Genomic DNA, 16,647 nt, shown 5'->3' on the forward strand with positions numbered 1-16,647 from the left:
ATAAATCCTCTTCCTAGATGTAGACCTAACCTTTTAGTCCAGGTGGAAGGTCCCTAGCCACAATTAAGCCCTAGGTGCTAAAATTACTTCAACGCTTCACTCCGTTGCTCCCGCAACTAAGCCCCAGCGGAAGGTCATCCTTTAGCCCATTCACTCTACTATGACTACAAAGAACTTGAGGAAATGGAGATAGAATAAATCACACCAGAGGGGAAAGGGGATGCTCCACTGCCTCTCAACTCACCCTCTCAACCCTCTGCAATCTATCTTTGTCTAACTCTCGTGGTGTGTCACTTACTCACAAAGGTTACCAACAAGAACTCTCAACCCTAGTGTCACTCTAAAGGAGTATCCATACAATCAAGCATTCAAAATTGGAACTCAAATAAAACATCATTTAATTGAAAGCATAATAAAGAGGTTCAATGAAATGAATACATCCTAAAGTTCACAAATACTCAAGTACCCACCAGGGGGTTTAGCTCTCCATGGAGCTAATTACAATCAATGAAATCAAATGTAAAAGCAAAGAATCCATAGAAAACCCCCTCGATAGTCATGGCGATGGTCTTGTGGAGAGTCCTCTACTCGTCCAAGGGTCCCTTTGTCCGGCCTAGGATACACCTCGCCGGATCGGTGCCGACAAAAGCTCTCCCACTAATCTTCTTCCAAATGGAGCACGATGTCGGAGCCATAGAACCTCTCCAAATCCCTAGCTAATACCTCTCAAAACCCTAGCCGAAGCCCTCTCTCAAGTTGGGGAAAAGATGGAGAAAAGAATTTTGAAATCGGGGCTGAAATCGGCCTTAAATAGGGCTGGAATCGGGAATCCACACGCCCATATGGGCGACCCTGTGGATTTTTTGCACGGGAGTGTGGAATTTCCACACGCCCGTGTGAATTCTCTGTTTTACTCCTTCTTGCCGGCTGTGAACAGTACCTCCTACAATATTTGCTACATTACCCTGCTACAGATACTGCCCGAAACACTCTCAAATCCATGTTTTCATCGTGGTAACGTAAACGGGCACACGTTTACGCCATAGATCGCTTTGCTTCTTCAATAACAGACATGTTGGTGGAGATCTTGCTATACATGCACAAGTCGGAATGCTTGAATGTGACTGCCCTTGTGCCCCTCCAAATCGTTGTGCTAACTTGAATATGAGGAGGTTGGCACACATTCCTGCATTTTGAACCCGACTTATGTCTTCGCGTTTGAACCTTCTCAAGATTTCCTCCAAATGGTGCATTTATGATCCATATTGGCTTCTTTCTCTAATATTTGGCCTCACAACCCTATTTGCATGAAAGTAACATAAATACACACATATTAGCGTTAAAACCCGATAAAAGTAATACTCATCATAAGGAAAGAGCACTTCGCATTCTTATCGCACAAGCACTTATCAAACTCCCCCACACTTAAGCTTTTGCATGTCCTCAAGCAAAAATTAAAACATTAAAGTATAGATGAAGGAAATATTGGAAGTTCTTGGCCTTAGGTTCACCAAAACATACAAAGTGAGCATTCTACAAGTAAGGGAGATTTCAACAGTAAATACAAAAAATCAATGCTCTAGCTAAAAACATGAATCAAAAAGGACAACAAACTCAAAATCGTGCAAGTGTGTGAACTCACTCAAGTCAACCCAAGGTATACTCCTCAAAGTTCTAAGTATAAGGGAGTTATTTATCTACAAAAAGTAACAACAATTTTTAAAGATGGCAGTAGCTTCACACATCCTCTAAGTTAGCCCTTTCCAAAACGGCCGCTAAGGTGGCTTTCACACTTTCGAGGTGGTAGCTCTTTCTACCGGAGTGGTAGTTTTCACTCATCCTATGAGATAGCTCTTTCTCTCATTAGGACATAACTAGTATAAGACTTATGAGAGTAGCTTTATACTTCATATACTGTAGCTCTTTCCACCCAACAAGCTCAACTAAACAATAAAACTATTTTTGTTCTTTCTTTTCATTTTTTTTTTTTTTTCAAAATTAACAAAAGAAACAACTATAACTAGTCCCTTTTACATCAAACTTGAGTTTCCAAAAGAGTTTAAAGAGTGAGTAGTGCAACAAGTGTCAATCGGGCAAAAATTCCTAGAAATTCAAGCAAAAACTAGAGCATGAGAACATTCAATGTTAAAAATTCTTCTAAACTCAAGAATACAATCATTGCAACTAAGGTGAACCGCCATTGGCTATGTGAGCATGTATATCAATCAAAACTAGTATAAAAGATATGTACACTATGAAAATCCCCCTCCCCCCCCATCCCCCACACTTAAGTTGTACATTGTCCCCAATGTACACATGCAAGCTCACACATAATGTATATCAATCAAGAACAAATGTGGGAGAAGCAATCAAAACAATACTCCCCTAACTCCTAGTGTTGCATTTGATGGAGCTAAATCCTTGGGAGCAATGTTCCAATGGGTCGTGAAGCTCACACGGCCAAGTGCCGAAACACCTTGCCCGTGTCCCTGACAAGTTCTTAATTCCCATGTTGACAAGACCATATGCACGCATACATGAGGGGGTTCAGTGAAGCTCAATAAAACAAAAACAACAACTCGAGTATATAAAAGATAAAGCAATGAATACAACTCGAGGCAAACAAAACGAAAAATAAACTCAGAAGGAAAGTCCTTTCTGAGTATACAAGTTCGGAATAAAAATGCAGAAGTAATAAGATGAAAGAAAATAAATCAAGTGTCGGTTCCGTGCTCTCACTCCTCTACTGCTGCGGATGCTAGATCGAAGAGTGCTGGTGGAGGTGGTAATGGTGATGCCGGAGGGGCCTGAGGAGTCATCAGCTGCAAGACAAATGACAAGGCGACGTCTCGCTCTAAAATCTGCTGTAATGTGTCAAAATGTACCATGAACTCTGTATACTATGCGGCCTGCGTAGCTAGAATCTCATCAATCTCTGCTCGGACCTCAGCGACCTCTGTCCGTATCACCCCCACAGCACTCTCGAGCCTCTCAAAGCGATCATAGGCTCGAGATGGTGAAAACATGCATACTAGGGGTGGGTCCTCTGCTACCGGTGGTGCCTCGATCTCCATCGGTGCTGGCTGAGGCTCATGAGCAGGCTGAGAAGCCTCAGCATCGTCATTCTAATCCTCAGTTATCTCTGGAGCTGATAGAACCAAAGCATAAACTCCCGTTCGAACCCTGCAGACCATACCCATCAATCTCATCATCACCAGGTTCAATGACGCAGGTGTACTCATCTTCTCGGCCCCGCGAATCGCGTCATAGAGACCCATGCCTAAAACTAGTCTCGTAATATAGGGGCCTGAGAAGATCACTCCCAATCTGGCATACTGCCCCTGATGTCGAATGTACTCTGCGATGATGTACCTTAGATGAATCGGTATGCGCTGCACCATCGAATATAAGTACAAAAGCTCCTGCCGGCTTAGAACACCAATGCTATCACCACGGCCATTCATCAACTTGCTCAGAATGGCGTGTAAATATCAATACGTAGGTCGGGAAAGGCACGTGGCCTTGGACACCCCCGGCTCATACTGGCCTTGACCACACCACGCTCGGTAAGCTCTCTACGGGGTCAACACTCCAGGGTAATCTGTCGGTAACTGGGAATACTCAGTGTCCGTAAATGCCTCCTCGTACAAGCCAAGCTAAACTGAAAACTGAGTGATGCTCATGCTATGGTAATGTCCAAATGCTCTGAACTGAACGGCGTCCAGATTGTCGAATCTCGCATAAGATCTATCGAACTCGAATGACGATAAGACCTTAAGTGTAAGCTCACGAATGGCTGGCTCCCTAGGCGACAATAACTGCCTCTATCCACCCACCGAAACGAGATTCTCGACCTCATCTCCCTGCTGTAATCTCTCAATATGCTCGTGTCCAGGAATCAAGTCTATCCGAATTGAAGTCTCGACAGACGCTCAAAACAAGCCTGATGCTCGGGGATAGTGAATCTCATGCTCTCGAACTCGCGGGATGACTCACGCGGCCGTTTCTCGGCTTGCTTCTTTGATCGAGGTGCCATAATCTGCAAAATTTGAAAGAAAATCGGTCAAACCAGTTAATTAAGTAATGCTGTAGAAATCCACACGGTCATGTGGAATTTCCGCACGCCCGTGTGGATCCACCGGGTATTAAAAAACGCACTGTTGCGCCTCAAAAATCCAAAAATACACCTTTAAATCGCTTCTAACTTTGTTCTAAACATGCATAATCATTCTAATTATAGAAACAAAGCATTATTAACTAGTTTCATCGATTAAGATTAAGAATTGGTGAAGAAAACAAAACAAAATTAAGGCTTACCAACGAGTTGAGATTGAAAAAATTGAATCGGTCGGAAAACCAAGTAAAAATCCTTCTAAATCGGCAATGCGAGGTTGGGAAACGATGTGAGAGTGCTCTCAGATGAATGGAGAATGTTAGGATGAAGAGGAACGACGATCCTTTAAAAGGAACTCATGCCTCTTGGTGTTCTGAACATCCGCACGGGCGTGCGGAAATTACTCACTCGCATGCGCCTACACAGGGAAGAGCCATAGGCCAGACGCACGCCATTGTGGCTTCTCTGTCCAAGCGAGAAAAATCTCTTTCGCACACCCCTGTACCTTCTCGGGATGGAGAAAGCTCTTCTACAGAGTTTTGCACGGGCGTGCGGAAATTTCCCACGCCAGTGCGTTTGTCACAAGTTCACCCACAGGGGTGTGTCCACGCCTCTATGTGCCAAGTCTCTACAGGAAATTACCAACAGGTGTGCGAAAGTCACGAGGTCGCTCACAGGGACGTGTCCGCGCACTTGTATCTTCTCTGGATGAGCTCGCAATACAGATCCACTGTTGTGTGAAAATTCCACAAGCCCGTGCATTTTCCCTGTATTCCTTAAACACTCTGTAGGCTCTATAAAAAATTCCTGAACATGTTTACACACTCAGACCTTGCCTTATTATTCCAACTATACTAGCGAAAAACATGAGAGATAGTTCAAATGACCAAAACTTCTCCAAATCCACATAAAAACACACGATGAAATTAAAACACACAATAAAATCACAGCAAAAGCATCTAAAAATCAAGACACCAACACTCAACACTTTATTCGTACTAACACCAAACTACTAACTAAGAAAACAGTAAACACTTGGGTTGCCTCCTAAGAAGCGCTTGTTTTACGTTACTAAGCTTGACGTACCTTGTCTTACCTCACGGGGGTTCATAGATGAAGGTTTTCCTCTTACCCATAGCTTGAAAGAATGATGAACAAAGTCTCTTGAAGGTAGAGGGGGAGTTATCGGGCTTGGGACCACCTAGCAATGTTCCATCCAATTTGTTCGGTTCACGCACATCTCTAACAGCCTTACGAGTGTTTCTGGTGGCTTCTCCTCGTTCTCTTCATCTTCCGGAGTACCTTCTTTAGTATCCTCAGAGTAGATGGCACTTCTTCAGTCGAACCAGCCATCATAACTTCTTCATTTTCCAACTCTTGGTCGAACAAACCCTCGTATGGGTCCGGATTGAATATTTCCTGCATGTATTCATCAACAATCTCATCAGTAGTGTCTAGAAAATACAAAGTATCATCGAAATTAAGAGAATTCCTCATGGCTTCAACAAGGCGGTATATGAGCTTGTCATCTCCAACTCTCAATGTTAGCTCCCCGCCGTCCATGTCAATCAATGCCTTGGAAGTCCACAAGAACGGTCTCCCAAGTATCAAAGGTACATCCGTATCCTCATCGACGTCTAGCACCACAAAATCTACAGGAAAAATATACTTGTCCACCTTGAAAAGCACATCTTCAATGATATCCTTCGGATGTCTCACCATTCGATCCGCCAATTGCAAAGTCATCCGAGTGGGTCTAGGCTCGCCCAAGCCTAGCTTCTGAAAGAAGGTGGATAGCATGACATTCATACTGGCCCCTGAGTCTGCCAATGCCATTTATTCACCAAAATTCCCAATATTACACGGAATGATGAAGCTTCCCGGGTCTTTCATCTTGTTCGGCATGTTCATTTGCAACACCACCGAGCAAGACGTATCTAAGATCACTGAAGCACTCTCCTCCAACTTCCTCTTGTTAGTCAACAAGTCCTTTAAGAATTTTGCATACTTAGGCATTTGGGCCAATGCCTCAACAAAAGGAATATTGATGTGGAGTTTTTTGAACAAACTCAGGAACTTTTTGTACTGTTCATCTCCTTGGTAATTCTTCACTCTAGAGGGATAAGGGATTCTTGGCTTGAAAGGTGGGGGTGCCACCTCCTTCTCTTTAGCTTGCTCCCTCCTCAACCTCTATAACCTCGAGTGCGTATTCATTGGGCCTTTCACTCGGAAGTCTACCTTCAACCTCACGACCACTTCTCTAAGTGATCACCTTCATATGCTCTCTAGTATTGGTCTCGGTATTACTCGGCAAGCTTCCTTGTGGCCTTTCCAATAGAGACTTCGCAATCTGTCCCACATGATTTTCAAGATTGTGCAAAGAGGCGCTGTGGTTCAGAAATATAGCCTCTACTAATTGAAACCTTGTATCTGATGATTGTACAAACCTAGTGGCCTTCTGTAAATCGGTCATTCTGGTCTCCAAACCTGAAACTTGGTTTTCCATGTTTGGGGCTTGTTGTTGTTGGAAACTTGGCGACCCCATGGCCTTTTGTGGACCTTGGTTGCTCCACAAAAAATTGGGATGATTCTTCCAACCCGGATTGTAGGTGTTGCTATATGGATTCCCTTTGTTCCTCATTGCATTACCCACAAAATCGACATTCTCAACCGAAGATGCATCACCAATAGAGATCGGGCAATCGAAGGGAGCATGTCTTCCACCACACTAGGTACAAGTAGTCATGGCCGCCACTCTATTCGAAGTTAGAAGATCTAACTTCTTACTCAATGATTCCACTTGAGCAGCCAATGAAGTTACTACATCTATCTCATGGAGCCTGACCACCTTTTTCTTCTCCGTAGCATTCCATTGGTAGCTATATAACCCCATTTCTTTAATTAGTTGACGGGCCTCACCGGGGGTCTTGCTACCTAAGGTACCTCCGGCTGCCGCATCCAAGAGTTGCCTTGTACTTGGATTCAACCCGTTGTAAAAGGTCTGAACAATCATTCACTCCAGGAATCCGTATTGCGGGCATATTCTCAGGAGCTCCTTGAACCTTTCCCACGTCTCCAATAGAGACTCCAATTCTGACTGTACAAAGGATGAGATCTCATTCCTAAGCTTTGCAGATTTTCTGGGAGGGAAAAAATGGGCCAGAAAAGCTTCTACCATCTCCTCCCATGTGATAATCGATGCTCTAGGTAATGCCACTGCTTCACTCTCCCCTTTAAGGAAAATGGGAAGGCTCTCAACTTGATGGCATCATCTGTCACCCCGTTTATCTTAAGCATATCACACACCTCGAGAAAGTTCTCTATATTACTGTTTGGATCCTCATCGGCCAAACCATTGAACTGTGCGGATTACTACAACATGTGGATGAATGCCGACTTTAGCTCGACGTTCTGAGCTGTAATCAGGGGATGCACAATACTCGATTGTGTCCCCAATACTGAAGGTCTGGCATAATCGGATAGTGTCCGCTGTTGCTCATTCTGTTCTGCCATGTTTTCATATTCTTCTACTTCTAGATCAGCTAGATTAGACGGTTCTTGCACAGTTTCTTTCCCTTTTCTTCTAAGTGTACGTTCAAGCTCAAGATCTCCTTCAATCAAAATTGAGGGGTTCCCTTGGATCATAACATGGAGCTGCACCGAAAAGAAAGAAAAAGAAATCAGAATGATGATAGAATAAGAAGAAATGAACTAGAATGAATGAATGAATAGCTAAGAAAACAAAGTGCAAAGTATCTCTAAACGCCTACTCCCCCAGCAACGGCGCCAAAAACTTGACAACGCCACTTGCGTATGTCCCGCAAGTGCACGGGTTTGTCAAAATAATAAAATCCCAGATGAGTGGGGTATCATATCCACAGGGAGTAGGGAATAAAAACAATTAAATTGTTTCTTAACTAAGTGAAAGATGAATAGTGATATGTGTGACAAGATGTGAAATAACAAACGTAAAAGAACAAGAAAGAGAGCACAAGTAAAGGAGAAGGCAAGGCAATCGATTTAAATGGGGTACCCAGATATTGTTCCGCATAGGACAATCATTTCAAGTGCAAGAACCCTCTATTATACTTTCTAACTGATGCAATAATGAGTCGTGGAGATCTTTAAATACATGGTCCCAAATCTAAGGTCAACCATGTGTAACTCTATACATGTCCCGGAGGAGAAATTGAATAACCTCTCAACCTCGTACTCGTATACAATTGCAATGAGTTCTAGGGATTCCAAGTGATAAATCCTCTTCCTCAATGTAGACCTAACCCTTTGGTCCAGGTGGAAGGTCCCTAACCACAATTAAGCCCTAGGTACTAAAATCACTTCAACACTTCACTCCATTGTACCCGCAACTAAGCCCCAGTGGAAGGCCTTTAGCCCATTCACTCTACTATGACTGTAAAGAACTTGAGGAAATGGAGGTAGAATAAATCACACCGGAGGGGAAAAGAGACGCTCCGCTACCTCTCGACTCACCCTCTCAACCCTCTGCAATCTATCTTTGTCTAACTCTCGTGATGTGTCACTCACTCACAAGGGTTACCAACAAGAACTCTCAACCCTAGTGTCACTCTAAGGGAGTATTCATACAATCAAGCATTCAAGATTGGAACTCAAATAAAAAATCAATTAATTGTAAGCATAATAAAGAGATTCAATGAAACGAATACATCCTAAAGTTCACAAATACCCAAGTATCTACCAGGTGGTTTAGCTCTCCATGGAGCTAATTACAATCAATGAAATCAAATGTAAAAGCAAAGATACAAATTTGACCCCGTGCACTTGCGGGTGTTCACATCAATTATGTGCAAGATACAAATTTTTCTTCAACCATTCACTCTCCTCATGGTTTAAATGCCGTAATTGAAGATTCATGTTGCTCCTCCCACGTGTATATGCCCTACGAAAAAAGAAGGTTAAACAAGTTATTATTTCTCAAAGTTCACATACATAATTAAAAAGCATTAATAAATTTGATGGTTTAAATGATATTTACACTAAAAGTGGTGAATATCCTTTGCCTCACTTTTTTAAGCACTTTCCCACATCTAGTAAATGCCTCTTTATAGTGACCTTTGACTAATTCATGGATTACTCTCTTAACTTCATAATATCTTGAAAAACCATGATATAAAAACACTTTAATTAAAATGGAGGACACTACTTTAAAAGAAAATTTAACACAAAATTATAAAATTATCAAAACATGGATTTTTACTTACATAATTAGGCTATCTGAGGTGATAACCCAGGAGGGCCCAGTGCTCACAGACTCATTAGAGGACCCCTCCATTGCTATGGGTTGGTCCTCAGTGGCATGAGCAGAAGCCTCAACATATGGTACTGGAGGGCTTTGTGAAATTGGGGCAACTATTGAAGGTTGTGGAATTGGTGTTGATGGAGTCATTGTCCTTGTTACCTAAATATTTGGATGTATAAAAGTAGAGGATGTAAATGAGCCAAGCTACTCGTGAGCTACTTGAGATCGGCTCGGTCAATGCTCGAATTCGATTCGATTTTTCACGAGTCGAGCCGAGCTCGAGCCCAAACATACTCAGCTCGTAAGGCTCGCTAGCCTAAGCGAGCTTTATATATATAATATTAAATTATTTATATATTAATTAAAAAAATATAAAATTATATAACTATATTAAATTGCTTACATTATACATATATTATCCTAACTCGAGCTTAAACGAGCCGAGCTCGAGCTACTTGAGATTTTTAGCTAGCCAAGCTCGAGCACAAAAAAAATGGCTCGAACGAGCTCGAGTCGAGCTCGAGCCTTCGAATAATGTATTCGAGCCGAGCTCGAGCCTGGTGATACTCGGCTCGGCTCGGCTCGGCTCAGCTGTTTACAACCCTATATAAAAGGAGTCATTCTCAAATCTGTAGGTGTATTAGATACTACTGCGGGTTTAGCAAATGTTTGATGAATATTTAGGGTGAATTGACCCCGGCTAGATGCCGATTGACCACCACGAGTCGATGTTGATTGACAACTAGATCAACGTCCAGACTGACCCATTCTGAGGCTACCATAAATTAGTCTTGAATGGTGAAACTTAAAAATAAACTTGGACAATAATAAGATAAGTATACAAATATAAACAATTGGATTTAATGTAATAATTATACAAGTTTGAAAAAAGATAGGCATTACAAATGATAGTCAAACCTGATATTGTGCCAGAATCTTGAAAGCGATCCATCATTCTTCAAGTGAAACTATCTATCCACCTACATAGAGACACAAATATAAATATAAATGGTAAATTTAAGTATGTGTTGAATCTCTACAAAATAATTATTTTGATAAACATTTGAAAATCTTAGATTTTTACGATGGAACTACAAAGAAAACTTGTATTAAATAGAAATTTTGTATATTGATAGTTCAATCTGAAAAAATATAAGATCATTCAAATGTTTAGTCAAAAATCAAGTTTCATCATGTAGTCAGATCATTATCATCATACTTATCATCATTACCATCATTATCATTGTATCATTTGTCATCATTTTGGCAATTCATCTTCGTCGTCCTCCTCCGTCTCACCCTCTGATATGGGTTGCAACATATTAGATAAGTCAACAACAAGTTGTATGCCTTGTGGGTCAAACAAAAGAGGAATTTCTTTGATAACATTGACGACTATTAAGGATTGAATTCCCTCCATTTGATATGCAGATCCATCCTTTTCTGGCCAACTTGCCTCAACCATTCTCCTAGCTTTGGTCTTGTACATAGCCAACTAATCAACCTTATCTTATTTGTGCATGGGTAGTCAACATAGTTCACTTGAATAGCTTGTTGTGCCAACACAAATGGATCATACTTTGGATAAATTCCTTTTACGATTAATATCAAGCAACTCATATATAGGATGAACCTTAGTGTCATTTATTAGGTCAAACCATGTACACTAAAAAAAATATGACATGATTCCATCTACTACCATGATACTCAAGTTGGACTATATCTTTGGGTAAACCATAGAAATCAATAGATGAATCAGTAGCATTGGTCCCTTGTACACAAACACCACTATTCATAGTGGCCTTCTCCATGCCATGTGTGACAATATGAAAAATATAACCATCAATAAAATATCCAGGCCATGTTGTTGATTTCTTACATGAACCCCAAGCCACCCTCTGTAAGAGAGGATTGGTGACTTGATTCAACTCATTTGCAACCTACATCCCAAAAATTATTCTTGAAAATTTTCACTAATTTTTTATATAATTTCAACATATTTGTGTCATTACTTACAAAATTTTCAAACCACTTCACAAAATGCTTATCAATTGCCTTATCGATGGCATTAGCGGTGTTTCCTTGCAAATAGTTGACAAATATCCTAAGAATATGTAGCGCACTAATAGTTAAATATTTAACATGTTGTATGATCATCATTTTAATAATTGATTATAGCTTACTTGTAATATTGTTGTACTTTTGGGCAATTTCGCAATATGTACGTATGTGCTACATGTAGCTCATTTTCCGTTAGCCACCTAATCTTTTGACGATCCATACCTCGACCAATGTAGTTAAATATGGAGAAAGGTGGGAAAATGTCATTGCTCACACCCTTATCATTTCGGTGCAATCTCCTCCTCCTATATGATAAGTGAGGTTCAAAGTAATACTCTGAAAAAATGTTGATTTCATGCACAATATATGCTTGACAGATTGAACCCTTAACATGTGCTTTATTCTTTAAAGTATTCTTTAGTTCTTGAAGAAATCTACAGATATAAGAATGAAAAAAATATTATATAAACTAAGGCTAAAAAAATATATTGTAACATTGTATATTAGATTATGGTTTGTATTACCTCTCAAAATGATACAACCATATATATTGAACAGGGCCTCCAATTCTAGCCTCATAAGGCAAATGAACAACAAGATGCTCCATAGAAACAAAAAAATGCCGGTGGAAAAATCTTTTTCCAAAGTTACATAAAATTACTGCAACCTTTCTTCTAAATTAATAACTTTGTCAATGTCAAGCACAATAGAACATATAGTCTGAAATAATAAGCTTAATTCTATCAATGGATTCCAATTGAATGATGGCAGCAATTCCCTAAAAGCAATCGGAATGAGCCTATGCATATACACATGGCAAAGATTAATAACATTACAAAGATTAAACATGCAGCATGTTTCAAAGATTTATAGAAGTTTTAGTGTGATACAGAGTTTCTCTTGCATAGAAGTTTTAGGGTGCCACAAGCTGCAACTCAAGCGAATTTGAGAGTTCCTATCTTTCAGGCAAACCTTCACTTTTGTCAAAAGCACATCCCCTGTTTTTTGAAGTTACATAGCATCCACCTTTGGCTTGTCCTATAGAACATATATATTTTAGAAAACAATAAAGCAACAATGATGTATTCAACCCTACGTAGTTGTAATTAACAACACTTTATTTAATATTATTATTTAATATTTAAATTATTTTACAAATTCTTAGATTCTTTGATTCTCTGATATTGGAATGGCCTGAGGTAGGACCAATAATTCTCCTATAATGATAACCTAATTTATGTAACATTGTATTAGAGCCGGTATACTATGACTATTAAAAACTAACTTGTATGCACCATGACAGAGGGAAAAATAGCATTTCCTAAAATAAGAATGTAATGAAAATAAAATTTTAATTATGAATAGTTTAGCAACAAAGTTGTTAACATTTTTGTTTCATTTATGCAGAAAGAATTGATGACCATAGTACTGGTGATATAGCTTGTGATGAATGTCACACATTTAAGGTTGGTTTAGTGACACCAATATTTATAATGGATCCATTTATATTAGACAATGTTATCTTATATATCGGTAAGTTATTTCACCAATATTTTGGACATTATTTCATCTTTTTTTTTCTTAATGAGAATGTCTTATAATTTGGTTTGGCTAAAATTTCAGGGAAGATATTAAATTGTTAAAAGATGCAGGCATGGATTCCTACATGATCTCCATCTCTTCGCCAAGGAATCTACCTAAGAAAAAAATAATTTAAAGAATGATATATGAAGATTTCATGCCTATGAAGTTATAATTATCATCCTTCCAAACAATAAAGCAACAATGATGCATTCAAGCTTGGAATTGGACAATTTAATCATAAATAAATTCCCTCACTTTAGAAGATATTATGCAGTAGCGGTTAAACCAAGAGAATGATAAATGTGAAGTTTGTGATTAACTCACCTGCAGCACTATCAGAACTGTATTTGGATTGAAAGTATCAATGGCATGAAGAAGAAACTGCAAGGAAAAAAATTAAGAAAAATAATTCAAAGAATGATATATGAAGATTTCATGCTTACGAAGTTATAGAATATAATTTGCAAAAGTTATAACATGAAGAAGCAACTATGAGGGTAAAAATTACAGAAAAACATGTAGCATTATGAGACAGATTGATAACATTGCAAATATTAAACTAACAATCTGAAATAGGTACCTCATGAACTGAAAAATCTCCATGGAATACAGAGCTTTGAGTTTGAGCTTGTCTGGTAAACCTATTGATGGGAAATATGAAAGAAAGAATTGATCACAATCTTTGAACAAATCAAGGAACAATGGTTTTGTGTTTAATGCCTACAAAGATATTCCTTTTGCAATACCTTTCTCTTCAGGTTATTAGCTCCAAAATATCTTCTACTATCCCAATTTTTGTATGGAAACAAAATCAATAAACCGAAACTCTAGGGTGAGAATGTTAAAGGCTCGTCGGCTTTGGCGCTAGCTTCCATTCTTATTGCCTTGTCGGATGGGCTCTTGGGTGAGAAGGTTGTTGGAAAACTCCAGCATGAGAAAGGTTGCTGAGCGGGTTGGGATTTGGCGGCTAGTGGGAAATTTTAAGTGGGTTGGGAAAACTAGACCTAGAGTTTTTCATATTTTCCCATAACCAATATTCTGGTTGGTTAGGAAACAAACATTGGGAGAGCCCTTCTCCCAATGTTTTTTTTCCATAAACCAAAAATGATGGTGTCTTGGACTCTCATTCAAATGTTGGGTTAATGATTCGATTCAGATCATTCAAATGTTGGCTTAACCAGATTTCATAATGAATAGCCTCATGTCTTTTTTATATAAAATAAATATATCATAATTTGTTGAAAATTAAAAGCAGGAAAAGGCTCATATCTTCTATAAACTTCCTAGATAATTTTTGTATTTTATAAGTACTTTAAGAAATCTGTAATTAAAAAAAAAAAATTTCTATAGATATCTCCATGCTTTTCTCATGCCAACTCAGCCGAAATAATTCTTAATGAAAAGAAGAAGAATAATCATTGTTGTTTTTAGTTGCAATATAGTAAAAGTAAGATACATTATATATTCAGATATTATACATAATTTAGTCAAAAATTTATTACTACTATTTTACTATACAGGTGATTAATTATAGGAGTTTTTTGACTGGGTTGAGAAAACTAGACCTAGGGTTTTCCACTTTTTCCCATAACCAATATTATTACTATTATTATATATTTATTATTAATATATATTTATTTCTTAATTTTTAATTTTTAAAATAAATCCAAAAGTATTATAATTCTTTAATTAATTAATTATAATTCTAACATGTAAATATTATCACAATTATATACAAAAAATTAATATCAAAATTTAAACCGGTTCTTTGATGATACTAAGCTAAACATTTTAGTTTTTTCAAAAATAAATGTAAAACTTAGTTTATCGAAAAAAAAAACAACTGTTAAATTTGGCTCCCCAACATCTCACTAATAATGCAATCAATCTCATGATAAAAGCTCAAATTTAACATCAACAAACCAAATGGCACAATGTTTGAAATTATTTTATGTTTATTATTATTATAAAAACAAAAATAATCCAACTTAAAAACATATTATTCGAATATATAATTGATGCCAAATCCATAACATTTATGATTTCAAATCTTCTAACCAATGCAATCTATCATCTCTCCAAATTCCCATACCAGTTACTCTAACTTTGTATTTGGCAGAGTAAGGTAAAACAACAGAATTCACATTATACATAATTTTAAAGCGAACCTTAATTATTATTTTCTTATCATAAATAGAATTTTTCTCCTTTCATATGAATAATATATATATATATATATATATATATATATATATATATCACACTAATAGAAAACACAATAAAGCTCGCTAAAGAGACAATATATATATATATAGCTATAATATCAACTAATAGGAAACACAATAAAAGCTCGCTAAAGAGACAAATAGCCTCTCGGCCTATAATCAATGAGTCCCTTGCTTAATGTTTTATTTTGAATGATGCATAATTGTTATAAATGGATCTCTCCCGCACCCATGCATCGACATCAAGAAGCGAAGAGATGAGAAGATACCTCATGAATTGGGTGTTGAGGTCTCTGCGGAGAGAGAGAAGGAGAATGGCTGCTGTGGGGACTAGGGTTTTGTGGCCTTCGAGAGTTTGCACAGTGAGGGATCCCAAATGAGGGTCATTGGATTCAAGATCTAAAAGATCATATTTATTTATTTGATTTTATTATTATTTCTAAAAAAAGACAGGGTGCCTTTTCTTTTTAATTTCATTTAAAATCCTAAAATTATTTTAATGAGGTGGATACCTCAAAATTTTTATGCCTCGAATGTTAGATTCATAATTGTAATAATCATTATAATATTTTAACAAAATTTTAAATATATTATAATAAACAAAATTGTTAATAACTACAATTATTGTTTCGCAAACACACTACACTATCCCTAATATCAACTTTAAATTCTCATATATTTTTGTGAAGCATAGTAGAGAGTTTCTAAAAGAATATTATGGAAGAAAAAATTAAGTTTTTTTATTGTGGATACATAATTATTATGTAATTATTATAAATAGAGTATAATTATTATAAATATAGAATATCATGTTCATGTGTAATTATATTATGCAAGAAAATCCTCACTATAATTTTGTGAAGCATAGTAGAGAGTTTCTAAGAAAATATTATGCAAAAAAAAATTAATTTTTTTTACCGTGGGCATGTAATTATCATAAAAAGAGTATAATTATCATGTAATTATTATAAATATAGAATATCATGTGTATGCGTAATTTAATTATGAAAGAAAATTTATATTTATCTAATTTTGAATTATAATATTAAAAAAATTAAGTTTCTTTTATTGTGGATGCGTAATTATCATAAATATAATATAATTATTATGTAATTATTATAAATATAGAGTAAAATTGAGTTTTTGGAACGGTTTTGGGTTAGCCGTGCCAAAAACCGTCACAAAGAAAGAAATGATGGTTTTGTCATTATTTTTGGCACGCCCAATCCAAAACCATACCAAATACCATGATTTCCATTGTCACGGTTTAGGCTTGGCCACTCCAAACACCGTTACAAAGAAGGAATGGCGTATTTGTCATGTTTTTTGGCACATGCAAGCAAAAAATCATACCAAATACCATGACAACGGAGTACATGGCATTT

At 37.6% G+C, this 16,647-nt stretch overlaps 1 long non-coding RNA gene and 1 other non-coding gene across 2 annotated transcripts; one reads left to right on the forward strand and one right to left on the reverse strand.

Annotated features, from left to right (window-relative positions):
* Positions 1–7,137: 7,137 nt before the first annotated feature.
* On the forward strand, positions 7,138–7,244 carry LOC120266080. Its single transcript, XR_005537924.1, has one exon. It is a non-coding gene; the product is annotated as a small nucleolar RNA R71 (small nucleolar RNA).
* Positions 7,245–12,124: 4,880 nt separating this feature from the next.
* Positions 12,125–13,988, reverse strand: LOC120265860. The gene is made up of 4 exons (XR_005537775.1): positions 13,784–13,988; positions 13,618–13,678; positions 13,362–13,418; positions 12,125–12,491 (listed from the first exon to the last, which is right to left on the reverse strand). It is a non-coding gene; the product is annotated as an uncharacterized LOC120265860 (long non-coding RNA).
* Positions 13,989–16,647: the final 2,659 nt, after the last annotated feature.

The sequence above is a fragment of the Dioscorea cayenensis genome, chromosome 7 (genome assembly GCF_009730915.1).
Source record: "Dioscorea cayenensis subsp. rotundata cultivar TDr96_F1 chromosome 7, TDr96_F1_v2_PseudoChromosome.rev07_lg8_w22 25.fasta, whole genome shotgun sequence".
Classification (NCBI taxonomy): Eukaryota; Viridiplantae; Streptophyta; class Magnoliopsida; order Dioscoreales; family Dioscoreaceae; genus Dioscorea; species Dioscorea cayenensis.